The sequence below is a fragment of the Ixodes scapularis genome, unplaced genomic scaffold (genome assembly GCF_016920785.2).
Source record: "Ixodes scapularis isolate PalLabHiFi unplaced genomic scaffold, ASM1692078v2 PGA_scaffold2__306_contigs__length_199485367, whole genome shotgun sequence".
Lineage (NCBI taxonomy): Eukaryota > Metazoa > Arthropoda > Arachnida > Ixodida > Ixodidae > Ixodes > Ixodes scapularis.
The window spans coordinates 187,914,464-187,930,229 of record NW_024609857.1 but is presented as its reverse complement, the minus strand read 5'-3'; positions in this window follow the sequence as shown (position 1 = coordinate 187,930,229).

Below are 15,766 nucleotides of genomic sequence, written 5' to 3'. Positions count from 1 at the left end.
AGTATAACTTTAATAAAATTGAATACATGATATTGGGCACTGATGGAGTCTTATGGGTACAATAGGAGAGACGAAAAGCTGGCATCTGAGGTTTCTGTCACCACAAGTTCATGAAGGGCGATCCGGTCATGAATGTTCTTTGAAAAAAAGGAGTGTTCAAACAGTTCTGTTCTACATCTAATTACTTTTATTTTAAGCGAATGATCTACCTTTGTCCAGCGATCAAGAGGAGTTCTTAACACGGATTCAAATAATTACTAGCGAGGAACATTTATAGTGTCTAAAAAAAGAGAAACTGAATGGCTAGAACAAACGTCGGCATAGACATGAAACAGCATAAAATTCACAAGATATGGTCATTACCCTAGTTATCTTTTTGCATCTAGCCTTACTACGTGTTTATGACTAGTCCTGTGGTAAAATATCATTTATCCCTTTAGTTGTTTTGTTACCAAATGTTCTTCTCTTTTATTCCACAACCCACTAGCGAACCTATATTATTGTTAGAGCGCGTCTACTATCGACCTATGATCCTATAATTTTATATTGGCGAATGCTCGGTGCTTAAATATTTTTTGTTTTTTTAAGCAGCAAATTTTTAGAAGTAGCGCTTTTTTTGCGAAATGCATCAAAACGCGCAAGGCAATTCATCTCTAAAAAAATAACGCTACGAAGGGTATATATGAAACTCTGGCCTTCTTATATCCACTCAAAAATTGAGCAAGAAGCGACGTTAGTATGGCTCCGAGCGCCTTTATTATATAGTGCGTTGAACACCACGTGCCACATTTGAACTCTCCTGAATCTTGAGCAAACTTCAGTCTTGCGACGCCATGGTCATAACTAGCTCGTTTTTTTAGAGCGCAGCTCTTAGGCGCCCGTTTCCGGCTTGAGTGGCGTCGCCGTCGCCGTCCGCGTTACCGCGCAAGCATTATGGGTAAATTGCCCCGCTAAATTTAGCGGAAAAATTTCCCCGCTAAATCTAGCAAAAAAATGTTCCCGCTAAATATATCGGAAAAATTTCCCCGCTAAATGTAGCGGAAAATTTTCTAGCTAAACCTAGCGGAAAAATTTCCCCGCTAAATCTAGCGGGAAAAATTCAATCTAGCGGAAAAATTTCCTCGCTAAGTCTAGCGGAAAAATTTCCCCACTAAATCAAGCGGAAAAATTTTTCTGGGGGGTCACGTGACCCCCCAGGTCATGTGACCCCCCTCCCCCAGGGCACGTGACCCCCCCCCCCCCCCCCCCCCCCCGAGCACGTGACGCTCAGTACACTTCCCTCTTCCTCAAGAGAAGGAGGGAAGGGTACTGAGGGTCACGTGAGGGTCACTCTAATTTGGCATTACAGGAAGTTGTAAACGGCTTTATTTATTTTTTTTTTTTTCAGAGTCTTTTTAAATTTACGTGCTCTGCCGGTAATTAAACTTTTCCCGCCCGAGAAAAGTATCACTTCACCACGTCGTCCCGAGTCACAAACTGCCACACAGCACTGAACGTGTTAAAGCCTGCGCCCTAAGTGAACTGATTTAAACACATGAGAAAAAAGGATCATATATAATACAAAGATATAGTTCCAGTGAATTGCAGCAGTAACACTCATCAGCGTAGAAGGACCGAGGAAGGCTCTGGAAAGCGAGTGTAGCATTTAAATGAGGCGCCGAAGCCTGACAAACATTAACAAGTTAAACACACATCATGTCGCTTGGAAGATGATGGTTGCCCGGGTATCACGGAGCCGAAAGCAGACACTCACGAAAAGAGAAGAAATGAAATTTCACCTTGAAATAAAGGTGCTAGTCTTGTACGGCGACTTTCTTGAGCCTTTAGTACGTGAGCGCACTCAGGCGGGTTCGGTTCGGCAAACCATATCTCGGAAGATCCATATTTGTAGTGCAGTAAATAAGAGAAAACACACACAAGAAAACAAGTCAATGACAGGACGAGAACAACAGGGATGAGAGGTCCTTCACTTGTCTCGCCTACAGCGGGAGATTTCTACCTTTGATAACACTTCGGCGTTTCCCGAGTCTTGAGGGTGCACGCACTGCCACATCGCGACAAGAAGGAGTCTAGCGCGTGCTGGCGGCCGGGTGGACATTCGAAAGAGAACGCCCTGCCTTCTCACCCTGTCCGTGAATATATAGTGATTTTGCTTCTTAATGGCCATATGCCAGAGGGTGTATATTGAGACGTTTGAGCATCGGTTAGTGTCCCCGGTTCCTAGAGACATGAATGGTTGCTTGGAATGTAAACCTAACTCTGCCCGTGTAGTTGGTTCGCCGGGGGTAACTATTAGCACCAGCGGATACGCAGAACTTACGCGATAAACACACATTCGATGCAAGCGAGCATTTGTTTTCTCGAAATACCTCTCCAAAAGTGCGTTCCCAGTTTTGTTGTGAAATAAGTCGGGCACAATGGCTAAAAAATTATCACATTCAAAAACGGTGCCGATAAGCAATCTCTTGTAAACAAGCAAATCTATATAACGGGTGGAATAGCCGAGCCTCTCAATCAGACACACACAAACACACACACGTAAAAAAAAGAAAAGAAAGACGCCTTCTGAAAAAAAAACAAAAAGAACAGGTTTATTCTGCCGCTTGTGACAACATAACCTCTCGTGTATTGTGTTCTTCATTCTTCCCTCATCCGTGTTCATAAGCGCAAATATGTTTTCGCCTCATGGAGGAGGCGAAGAGATCCGAAGACTACGACGTCCAACACACGGCCGTCCAGCATATCCTAGCGGCACTCGAGAAGCAGCGACCGGACGGGATGGAAGCAGAAAGGGTTAACCCGAGTACGCTGAAGCCCGCCGCGAGCGGCTCTCCCCGCTAAGAAGACGTCCGGCCACGTCGCCCCAAGAACCCACCTGAGAGGGTGGGATGATAGGGGTTACTGCAGGAGACCCATTAAAGTTGCTCTCTCTCTCTCTCTCTCTCTCTCTTTCAGAAACGCAAAACCTCGGCCCATTTTTCTTCCTGGATTACCTCTGCAGTTTGCTGCCTTCCACTGCGTTTACTCGAGTAATCGCAAAATTTTATATATGAACAAAGCTTGCAGAACTACTTTACCAAGGATCACGGTGGACAGCCAATGACCAGCGATTGACAGAACGTGCCCGGCGACTTCGTTCATAGATATAACTTTCTGGCAGTGCAATGCTCTCTGGATCCATCGCAATTTCTGGTGGAACTAAATTCGATTTATTCACCTCTCTTTTAAGTACATTTGTTACATAAAACGTAATTTAACTTGCTTTATGTGTGCTATCAGGGTGAGTGTACAGGCAGGCCTTGTTCGCAACCGTTCTAAAAATATGTCTATTAGCTCACTTTCCTGCAGAACATAACGGCATCCCATCACGGCTAAAAATAAGAGGATCGCAGTCAATGATGAAGTTCGTAATCCTTTTGAAATATTACCGCTGATCGCGGTAATATTGTATACTATATTGTTATTCGAGAACGTCGCACTACAGTTTCTGCATTTCGCGCACATTTACTCTGATGAAGTTCAATGAGGTAATCAGGTACGTCAAAAATCAAAATTTACAATGCAGTTATTGGCGACTAGCAACCTACAGTTCGCTTAGACATGTGCTGAAATAATGTTTAAAAAATGTGATACATCAAAGTAAATATATCACAAGCCCCTCTTTGTATTGCGCTGTCTCCGTTGAAAATTATTTGATGTTTGATTTAGTGAATACTGTTCCTTTTATGTTTAAACAAGGAAGATCATGACTTCGTGAATGCCAGATTGGCTCGTGTGTTTGTGTTGAAGGCAAACTAAAGAAACAAGCGAGCTCATGTAAGTTACACCGATTTGAAACTGGAGTCTGCGACTAAGAAAGGAGAGGGCAAACTACGCCTCTCGTGTGTTTTCCTTTTTATTTTTCGTCGTCTTCATAAGCGACAGCGACGACTACTTCTAAATAGTTTTCGGCCGCCTCCGCTAGCCTTCCTTACCAGTTACAATGGTGAAAGTCATATAGAGTTATTTATAGGCGCGTTAGATATCTCTAACCTATGTTAATGGCAAGAGTTGTTTTGATAGAATAACATAGATAACGTTATAACAAAAGCTGAGAACTTGTGAATTCATTGTTAATGTTTTAGATGGACTGAAATTTCAGTCTTGAAGATCCTTTAAGGACAACACGTTCCAGGGACTGAAAGAAACTACTGGAAAAACAAAGTTTTCATTGCTGGCGTCATGTTTACAACCAAATCGAATTCCTCGTGCGGGTATAACAATATAAACAGATATTGATCCGGCCTCCTCGCTTAGAATACATTTATATATTAAGGCAATGATAATATACCGTGTAATCATAAAAGTGACTGAAAACTCTGAGGACGCTCAATTACGGCGGTTGAGGGACCATGCCTTGATATAGCCTACCGATGAAGGCTCAGTGAAGACATTTTGCGGGGGCACTGATGAAAGCAGCTTCCGTTAGATGCGGCCTCAGACTGCTGTAACGCATATACGGCTCTGCGGTAACGGCGCGCGGTGAAACAGCTGCAAGGAACGCAGCTGTTTCACCGTTTTTTTTGTTTTTTTTTCTTCAGAATGCAGGCCTCGATTAAAAATGTTCCGTTCCCAAGGTGTACGTCCCCCGCTGCATCATCTCATCTACCAACCAATCAGTTTATAATAAAAAAAAAACACGCCATCGTCAATTTGACGGGAAAAGAAGTTTAGATAGAGGCTTGGTTATGCTGGTGATTCGTTGTATAGTCCGCAACAGTGCAACACTGGGCAAGGAAAACAAAGAGGACACACGGTGCGTTTTTTCTTCTGACATCAATTTTGTGTTTTTTTTCCCTTGTTCCTGCATACCATGACGAGAAAGGATATGAAAGCTTGAATCGCATACCAGACGCTTAAGACAAACTAGGTTATAAAACCTCAAAATTGCACACACACACACACACACACACACACACAAAAAATGTTCTAAGGTACAGATTTGACGCGTACATAGTCAACACAATGGAATGTTTGTGATGTTGTATTTGTTTGGGATTTTAGTAATATTTTCATAAAAAATTGTATATATATATATATATATATATATATATATATATATATATATAAAACTCAATAACTTTGGTGCACAGCTTGAAGCATTGTAGGTGAAATTGATGTTAACGGCCAGGCGATTTTTTACTTAGTAAAATACCGAAAATCGGCCCATTCCACAATAAGCATATCCACCTATAATTTTGTATTATTTAGAAAATACACAAAAGACATAGCCTTACATATATTGTTGACCCAAGGAAAGCCCTTCCCCAAAATTTGCATGATTGTCTCCAGATTTTGAGTAGGCGCTTGCTCGGGATTTTCGGTGTGTGGCCAACTTGAGTGCTCAACGTTGTCAATGTAGCGTCACATTGCTTACTTTTTGTATCGGGCCATCGCTAAGTAAAATCACCTACAACGTGGCGCCATGGATTTCACTGTAAACTTGCAACTTCATCTGCTAAAAAGTTTGTAGAGGGCAGAGGATAGGGAAAAGGGTTCATGCCGGCTAATAAAAAAGGTGTTTCAAGTTGGTCGTTGTTATCAAAGTAAGGGTTTATATTGACATATTTTGAAAATGGAATTAAAATGGATATAGCGCGTTTTGTCCGGTTCGCATCCATTTTTTATTCGTAGGTGCTGATCTTAATCAGCTCGTTCTAATTCCGAGAGTATTAAAATGCCCCTTTAAATTTTTTAATCTAATAGAGGAAGGCGTTTTTCGAGCCTAGATAAATGCCGTAGTCATTATTGAAACAATCTGCAAGCTTGAGTTCCTCTTTTGGGCAGATTGTTCTGCATTTATGTTACTGCGAAGGAAATGCTAAGGCAAGGTAAATTACTATGTATGTCATGACACTGTTAACATATGGGTACATAAAATTTTGTATCAACAGATAAGGGCCCGAATTACAACAATAAGCGAAGCAATTATATATAAAGTTATCCATGTTGCACCGTCGCGTTTTGACAAATGTCAATTAAAGTGTTCTCTCAAATGCTTTTTTTAAACAATTGTTTAGAACATATGGTTTCTGATTTTAACTTAGATGTTCAAATCGATATCAAAGTTTAATCGGGGAAGGGGTTTCTAAGCTATTCATACAAAGCACACGCCACACTTCATATGTCTCAAGTTAGTAGTTTAGCTAATGTATATAGCTGAAACAATTCTTAGCAATTTGTGTAACCGAATTTTTATAAACATGCTATTTTAACTAACTAATCAGATGATACTTAAAATAGAATTACCATTGTCCGAATCCCCTAGCAAGTCACTTAAGAACAGACATATTTTTAGGTCCAAAACACAACACAATTGGAGTCTGCGCTTAGCTCAAAACGTCATCAAATATTCCCAGCAGCGTACAGGTAAAAAAACATTACCATTTATTCTAATAACAGCAAACAAATGTAAAATTTAGCGCATATATGACCAGCCCGTAGGCACTTGTACGCAATTCAGTAGCGCGTCAAGAGCAATGAACCAAAAGGACCCAATATATTGCTAAACAAATTGAAAGCATTAAAGACTTCTTTTCAGATGCACCAACAAAACAAATAAACTAAAGGACTTTTCGAAGGGCCGGATATCCGTCAGCTGTCAAGTGACATATTGTTGTAGTACCAGCTGTTCGTAAAGCTTTTTTTGTTTTTTTGGCAGAATTCGCAAGGAAGCAGAACTAAATTCGCTCTTAGAAGTATCATTCTGTAACGAGGAATATCTCACATGTAAACTAAACATGACATTATCCAGTGATTTGCTGGGGATATCATCGAGTCTCTAGGTGATCATAGCAGCCACAAAACAGGAAACCGTACACCCCAGGTTAGTAAACATTCGTCTTAAAAACTTCTAAGCACGTTAATGCAAAGGTGCAGGCGAGCTGGTTAGCAACTGACATTTTTTTAACCCTGGAGAGTGACGAAATAAATGGGCAGGGCAAATGGAATCAAAGGTGCCGGCGAGCTGGTTCGCAACTGACATTTCTTTAACCCTGGAGAATGACGAAATAGATGGACAGGGCAAATGGAATCACCAAAGAGGACTCCTGCTGTAGCAACAAACGGTGTGATCCAAACTGTGTTCACATGGGTCATCCAAAGGGGACAGACGTTATTCAGCGTGAGTTTTCAGACGGTATGTTATCGATATGTTAAGAATAAGTAAATTACAGGCGAGTTCTCGTTAAAACAGCCGCCAGTTATATATATATATATATATATATATGTACCGGGTGTTCATTTCTTATTCGAACATATTTATTTTAAAAAATCCGTAAAAGATGCACTGATACGGTTTGTGCAGGTGTGTTATACGGCCAGGGGGACATATTGTTGGGGGCTAATCGTACCGATCAGCTGGCTACATAATTAAAATTCGTTAATTAACTTTTGAATTAATGAAAATAGACATATGGTTCCATTTAGAAACTTGCACAGCGTCACCGAAAACCACTAAATCAGTCATTTTCAGAAAGACTTTGGGCGCGTGAGAAGCGTAGTAGTGCACTAAAGTTACGATTCGTGAACAGGTACCAGGCTGGGGCGAGATTAGAGACGGAAAAATCGCGCGGGCGCCTTACCGCAACCGCTAGCTTTGTACATGCTCCACGAGTGGTAACTTTAGTGCACTACTACGCTTCTCACGCACTCAAAGTCTTTTTGAAAATTACTGATTTAGTGCTTTTTCGATAACGCTGAGCAAGTTTCTAATTGGAACCATATGTCTATTTTCATTAATTAAAAAGTTAACTATCGAAATTTAGTTAATTAGCCAACTGATCGTTACGATTAGCCCCCTATAATATGTCCCCCTGGCCATATAACTGACCTCCACAAGCAGAATAAGTGTAACTTTCACGGCTTTTTTTAAAATAAATCTGTTATATATATGTAGTACATTAATGTGATTTCCTTTATTGTGGAATGCACTGTTTTCCGTCTAAGAAACAACCTATGAATTTGCTTCAAAACAAAAGAGAAAAAGTCCGAGGACACAAAAGAACTTCTTATCAGTTGTGAATGGAACAGCTTAATGTCCAATTGAACGCCGCTGAGTGCTTCTTTGGGTTTTGTGCTGCGAGTAATGTTTTGCTGTGTTGAATGTGGTCCTCCCTGCGTCTTTGCTCGTTTTGTTGCGTTCTTCCCCTCCCTTAGTTCGTCTGCGGTGTACTTGTGTGGACGGTCACGTTTCTCTACTGCCGAGCTTGCGGTCGCCGACTATATAGATGCTTCAGAATTAAGGTGGCGTTGCAGGCCAGCTGGTTCATGACTTAAGAAATTGGGAACAGCGCACAAGGAGAGGAGGATAACGAGAGTAGAGCACAGGACGAGCGCTGACTATCAACTGAAGTTTTATTAAAAACGGCTCAAACAAGAAAACATCACAAAGCCAACCAAAGCCGTAACAACTAATGGCGCGTCGCTCACCAGGCATTTATAAAATCTCTCTCTTTTTTGTGTAGCCAGGTGCCTGGTGAACGACACGCCATTGGTTGTTACGGCGTTGGTTGGCTTTGAGGTGTTTTCTCGTTTGATCCGTTTTTAATAAAAAAAAAAAAAAAAAAAAAACTTCAGTTGATAGTCAGCGCTCTTCCTCTCCTCTACTCTCGTTGTTCCCGTCTTTTTGCGCGGTGTTCCCAATTTCTTAGATGCTTCAGGCGCCGCCATGACGACGTTGGACCTAAAACCGTAACCTTAGGCCTAATGTTAGGCTTAACTTCAGGCTAACGCATATCCGCGTCCCCCCTCCTCTCCACTGCGCCGCCAGCAGTTGGTTTGGCCCCTTAGCAACAACAACGTCGTTGCTATCGAGCGACATGACGTGTCGCAGCCAATGGGAATTTAGGTACCGTTTCGCTGCTACAGACAACGCCGGCTTCGCTCTATGCGGCAGTTAATGATTTTGCATTAAAACGTACAGATCATGAACAAGAAACTGAATGCGCAAATTAACCTACCTTATATATATTCCCGAACACCTTTGGAAACACCAAATAGATTAATGTTCGAGAACCTGAAGGCAGATCTGTTCCAGTAAGAAATTCGTTTCGCAGCGTGAAGATTTTCCAGGCCATTCATTAAACTTTATTTTCAAAGATAGGGAAAAAAAATTGGCATCTCCAAACTGCTGACTGCGGCGATGTCTGTTACGGATCGAAGTCTTTAATGACACAGCGGATTTATTATTTATTTATTTAAGTATATATTATTTCCTGTCACAATATTGAACATCAAGTCAAAGATCGTAGTTGAAATAATGATGACTTCTACACACAAATAATGTACAAATGTTGTAATTATAATGCAATTAATTGCGAAGGGGCAAGCGGGCAAGCGAGCTGGACAAGGGGCAAGCGAGCTGGACAAGAATGACGAAAATAATCCCTGGAGAAGGGGAAGAAGAGGGACGAAGGACAAACACAAATCTCCAAACACAGCTAGATGTTGGTCGGATTGAAACCTATCTGTAGAATAGCAGCATTACTACAAAATTTGCCTTGTTTCATCTTTGTCTTGCCTTTATGAAATGTATAAGGGAGTTTAAAAAAGTTCAGATTTTGATCTGAGTTCAAAGAGGTTTACATTTTAAGATAAAAAAATAACCGTTGTGTCTCTGCCATTCGCTTAACTGCTTTGCAACGTAAACCACAAAACAGTTCCTAATGCTTACGTTTTGTCAGACGTTAAATATTTTTATTCTTAATAGGAATTTTCTTTGTAAATATATGTTTTTTTTATATTTCCTCATTGTTTACTTTTGTATTATTATAGGTTTGGTTTGTTTTAAGTTACTCCTTATTATACTTGATTCAAATCATTCTAGAAGCGAGCATTCTGGAATGCTTCTGGAATTATACATTTTTAATAACAAATGTTTTTTTATCCGTCGGATTCATTCGTCTTGAAAACACCTTAACAACCTTAATGCGACACAGGCAATACATTCGAAACAACGTTTGAGTTCTAACCGGGCCTAATACTTTTAAAATATTTATTTGCACAATCGAGCTGGTATGTATTGTGTGCTAAAACACTCACTGATATCACTGATAGGGTGATGCGCTACTCAAATATTTAGTCAAAAATGTGGTATTGGAATATTTCTATGAGGGAAATCATATTTCGCCGTATTAAACTTATTTCTGAACAATTGCTTCACCATTGTACAGATTTCGTTTAAAAGGTGTGTGGGTCGGAGAAAGACAGAGAAAAAATAACAATGAACAGGAGAAAGCTTCACGTGTGCCTCTTGCAACTAGCAGCAACATTTAATATTTACAAAAAGCGCACCAACAAAAACGAAAACAGGATATTGAAGAATGGAAATAAAGATTGGTGTGAAAATAGAAGGTGAAGTTTTGAATCGGCATTAAATACTAATATTATGAGCCGAAAAAAAATCAGGGTGGCATCAAAGCATTCCTCTCACTTCGGTTCATTGAAAATACAATCCATCATTTTTTTGTGGACGAAGGCAGAGGTTAGCGTTTGAAAGGCGCGCTAAAGTAGCTTCTAATATTGTCTATTTATGGTCATAGCTCTCTATGTACGTTCTAAGAAATCCAGTGCAACTACTTCCTGGCAAAGAACTTGGGAAAGCTAATAGCTGAAATCTATGAAGGAAGGTCCGGGAATTATGACGCGCAAATTCGTCTGCTGCCTGCGCACTTCGTGCGTCTCGTGTGTTTATGTACATCTAAACTCACCTACGTGTTATTTGTTTCCCGACCTCAAGCAGTGACGACGTGCGTATGGCTGCCTAGTCATCGCGCTTTCCCTGCGCGTTCCCTATGTTACCCTTTTATAGGCCGTGTTGCTTCTCGCCTTCCGATAGGCTAAAGAGGCACTTTAAATCAGTTTTTCATAATCTCGAACCCCTAAGACATTACAGAAGGGAATAAATATACAAAACAAAATCCATCGAATACCTTCTCCAAAGATTACTTTCGCCATTGAATGTCTTTTTCTTTTTCAGTTTGTGACTTCAGAGATGGCAGCGATAGGGAGGTGGCTCCAGTCGTTTGATGTTCTCGCCATGAAAGAGTCAACACAGATGTTTGTTCGACAGGCTGTCTTAAACTTAGAACGATGATCGGTGCGAGATGACACTTATAATGCGCGAAGAAGCAGCTGATTTTAAAATAAATCGATATCTTTTTAAACACGAAGACGAAGATATTTGCGACGTAAGGTGAAATTGGAAAAGCCAAGGGTTGATTTCACTGATGAAACACCGGCTGTAGAGAATTGGTTTGATGGGATGAAACGGTTGGCGCGGTTTTGGATTGATTCTGGAACGTTGGATAACGCAACAGGCCAAAGATTCCAAAGTGAACACGACGCATAGAAATAACATTTGCATGTGTCACTCGGCATGATATTTTACATACTTACGTCATGATGAGTGTCATGGCGTGGACAGTTTTATAGGTCTAAACATATTTTCCAACTCGTCATTCGGCGAGCTCCCTCGGAGGAGTGCAGCTGCTAACTTCCCCAAGTGCTATGCGGGAATGTAGGCTCTCGAGATTTCATAGAGCAAAAGTAGCAGGTTTTTCGTTCCTCTTGCAATATTGCCTACGCACATCGCGACGGTTCTGCGAACGTTGGTGGGATAGGAGACCTGTTATTTAAAGCAGGCCCGGGGCGATGCGGGAGAAACATGTATCTTAAATACTACGTTGAAAAGCAGGAAAGCCTATTGTATGAAGTGTCACTCGTCAGCAGGACATGTTTTAGAGTATCTATGTAGACGGTAGAGTATTGCATTTTTACGCATCTTCAAAATTCCAAATACTTCCAGAATTGTCTCTCTTAGTTTTGAAGCGGCACTTTTATGAACCACGTTTGACGTATGTCAGACATATTCAACTGCATCATAAAAGAATGGCTCAAGGAACAAAAGAGAGAACGAATATTTTTTTACGATAAAGCTTTAATCAACACATACTCATGCTATGCTCCGAATAAACAGATTAGTTTTGTGCTAAGCCGTCAAAGCTGTGCTCCGTAAGGCATTCTAAAATTTGTGGCTTCAAGCACACGTGGATTAGTCATAGGACGAAGATTACGTTCTACACAGTAGTGCGAGGCTGCCGCACCGTAGAAATATAGAACTTCCAACGCCGAACAAAAATAAAATACTTCAATTATGAGTCAAGCGGTTTGATCTTCGTCATCGACGCATGCTAATGTGTTTGTGAAGAGGTTACAGCGACGCCTCTTTAAAGCCCCCGACTAAGTGCGTACAGTTTACGACACATTTAGGGTCACCGTTTTAGTTTTCTCCACAGTAAGTCGAAACCGTAAATAGTACGAGGATTCTAACATGGTTGGGGCCCGGAAGTGTGGCCACTTTGTAAAAGCATCAGACGACATCGATGCCTTGACGGCAGCCCAGTGTTGGACAAAATACTCTATAAAAGTATTTAAGTTAAGTCACTAAATACCTGCTTCATAAAGTATTTAAAATACTACTCAAGTTACATTCATTGTAAAGTATCTTGAGCAGAGTACAAATACTTCGAGATGTAATTCAATTCCCTTTGAAGATACTTCAGCCTTGCGTAATCTGTATCGACGTCAGTGACAACGACAATTGTACAGCGGTGCAAATCTGGCTTACCAGAATGGTGTATTAGCACGCAACAACATAAAACGAAAAAAAAGTACCGTAGAGCTATTTTATAAAGTCTAACTATAAGGAGCAGGATATTGTCCCGAATGACAAATGAAGAGGCGGCGAATAACTGAAGAAATAAAGGTTTAATAGGGCGAACTTGTGCCCTAAACAATAGAGAAAGGTTAGCGTCGCAGGCGTAAATGTCGGCGAAAAAGCATGATCGAGCACTGGGGCAAGACAGACTCGGGACCGCCACTCGGAGCACATTTTTTACTTGCGTGGGTTTCTGGAAGGTTCGGCGTAGAACGTTCGGCGCGTAGGACATTCGTAGCTCGGTCAAACGACAAGGTTCTCGACCTTACGAGAATATTATGTTGAAGAATATATAGAAGAGGAGTCCGCTTCCTAGAATCGAACACTGAGCCTCCGTGCGAGAGACAAGCGAGGCAACCATTCGGCCACACGTTTTTTTTTGTTTTTTTTTTATTTTGTTATGCATTTGCTCGGCAACGCGTGGCAATGGGGAATTGTAGTCGACCGTTTCCGCAGCCCGCTAAGCACCCGGATAGCGCTCCGTAATCCGCCACAAGACCTTGAACTATGGAGACAAGGCTGGCGCCGCGCATGCGCAGCTGCGGCGTTTTCTTCACAGGTACCGCAGCGGAAGGAAAAAAACGGACTACTACAATTGCCTATAATATCACTGACAGATGTTGAAAAACATTTCTGGGACAACAAGAAAGAGGAGGAGGAGATCAGACCGTGGCGCCCCAAGTGGTTAACTTTAGAACTACACGGATGGGGACAACGAATAAAATGACTAAGCACTCGGCTGACATAACCGAACGCGGCGGCGTCAGCGTTCGCCTGGAGATCGTGTTTGCCGGTGAGGGGAAGGAGGGTCTCTTTTGTTACCACTCCAGCCCGCATAAACGATGCAGCCTGCACGGTGCCTAGCTCAGCACAAAAGCCCTCAAGCTCGCATCCTCTTACTACTGCTTTCGGGAGAGATCCGGCGATTAACGTGACTTCTTTTTTATTAGTATTTTTACGTTGGCACTGTGGCTCCCGCTTTATTAAAGGAGATAACCGTCAAGGCCTGTGGGCATGTGTACAGGCCTTGTGTTGGGTAAACACTGAGGTGTGGCGGAAAATAACCGGTCAGAGCGCCTCGCCAATAGTGACATCCCTGATGTCACGTCCTGCGGCGCACCTTAGACGCATCGTTTAAATACAATCAACATTCCCTATACGGGGAGTTCACTATAAACGAACTTGAAATACGGATTTAGTAGGTGTGACCCTACTAAAAGAAGGGTCACACCTTCTTTTAGTAGATTGGGTTCAGAAAGGCTCTCAACGTTAGGGGACGCTTTGTTGGCATTTTGAGTGGTCATCCAGCTCGTAGTTCGTTTCCTGTCCTGTTCTCTGCTTATCAATGTTCGGTTATTTTCTTGACACTCAAGTCTGCATTGTTGTCGTAGGTCGTTTCCCGGTCTGCGTTGCGCCTCAGTGTCGCTATCTTAACTTCCGTAAAACCACCCCTTTTCTTTGAGGATTTTTTGGGGGAAACTCTGGGAAACAAAAGTCGCCGTTGGGAAGGAAATGGGAAACCATGGTTGTACAAACTTTGGGCTGAAATATGAGTCACTACCGGCAAAAAAACGATGTTTTCACGAGCTCAATCAAAGTGACCTCAGCTAATCGGAGCTAGCAACAGGATTTGGTAGCTCGAAAGTATGTTCACGTTTGCTCGTGCCACGCCCACGCCACTTCGTACTGAAAACTCGGAAAATGACGGAATGTCAAAAATGTATTTGAAATAATGAGTACAACATACTCAGAAATATAATTAGGATAGAGTATTAAGTACTCTGGATCAAAATTATTTTTAATACATCAAGATACTTCAAGAAGTATCTTAAATACAGTATTTTGAGTAGAGTATTTGAGATAGGCGCAAGTGTGGGGCAGCATCATCTAACACTATCTTATTTTTGAGTGGTCGTGTTTGTCTGTACAGAAGCCTATAGAAGCTTCCTGAAGGTTGTTTCTTGTTTCATTGGCGCTTTTTGGAGGACATCCATTCGCTCAATTTGATTGAGTTATGCCCCTGAAAGGTATTGATGTTGCATATTCTTAGAGTTGTGGAGTTCGGCATTTACTTTTTCTGTTTGTGGTCGTTGACCGGAGGAAAACGAAGTGCAATGCCCTCCCACCTCTTTGCGCATTAGGAGAGCGAACGCTGGAGAGAAGCCAACCTTCTCTACAATGTTCGTTCTGTTAAACCAAAAAGAGGTGGGGGAGCTGGCACTTCGCTCCTGACCTTTCGCCGAGTATGGTGAACGTATTGGTCCTGGCCGGCAAACATTGTCGTGTCATTTTTTTAGAAATGACTTTATTTACTGTTACCTGATTTTATTTAAGGTTAATCAAAAGCTACATGTTGATTTTGTGAGGTGACATGCCGTGGCGGTTTCACCAGCCGTCTGGAAAGCGCGGATTTGCCTATCTAAAAATTAGCAATTTTTCCAGACGGCCGTTAGTAGAGGTGATCCAACACGTTAGTGTTCCTCATATTTCCGTGTAAATATTGTTTGAGCCAAATCAGCGTGAATCAGGGTAAACTTTAAGTAAACGTTTCTAGTGCAAATATTCTGATTTAGCACTTCCGTTTTTGGTTTCGAAAATTACGCGCATTGTTCTGAACTCTGAAATGAAGCAGATAAATGAGCTAGGTTGAGTAGTCAGGTAGCAATGGCTTTACAAAACATTTTTAACATTGCATTTTTAGAAGTGTGCGCAGGTTTCTAATGCTCCTATTCTACGGAAAAAAAATAAGGTTTTCAGAATAAAATGTTATGTTAAATCGGGGAAACCAAAGATGGTCATAGGGCAACCGAAGGGAAAGGATTCTAAGCTGATTCTCGTCTTCCTTAAGATATTTTATTTTGAAAGCATTTTATTTTCCAGCCAAACATTGCCAATTGACATAATGTCAAGTATTTGTACCGGTAATTAGCTCTCGGTTCGTACTGTATATTATATGGACACATATATTACAATATTTGAGCCCACAGCGTATCGGTATCCAATATGCAA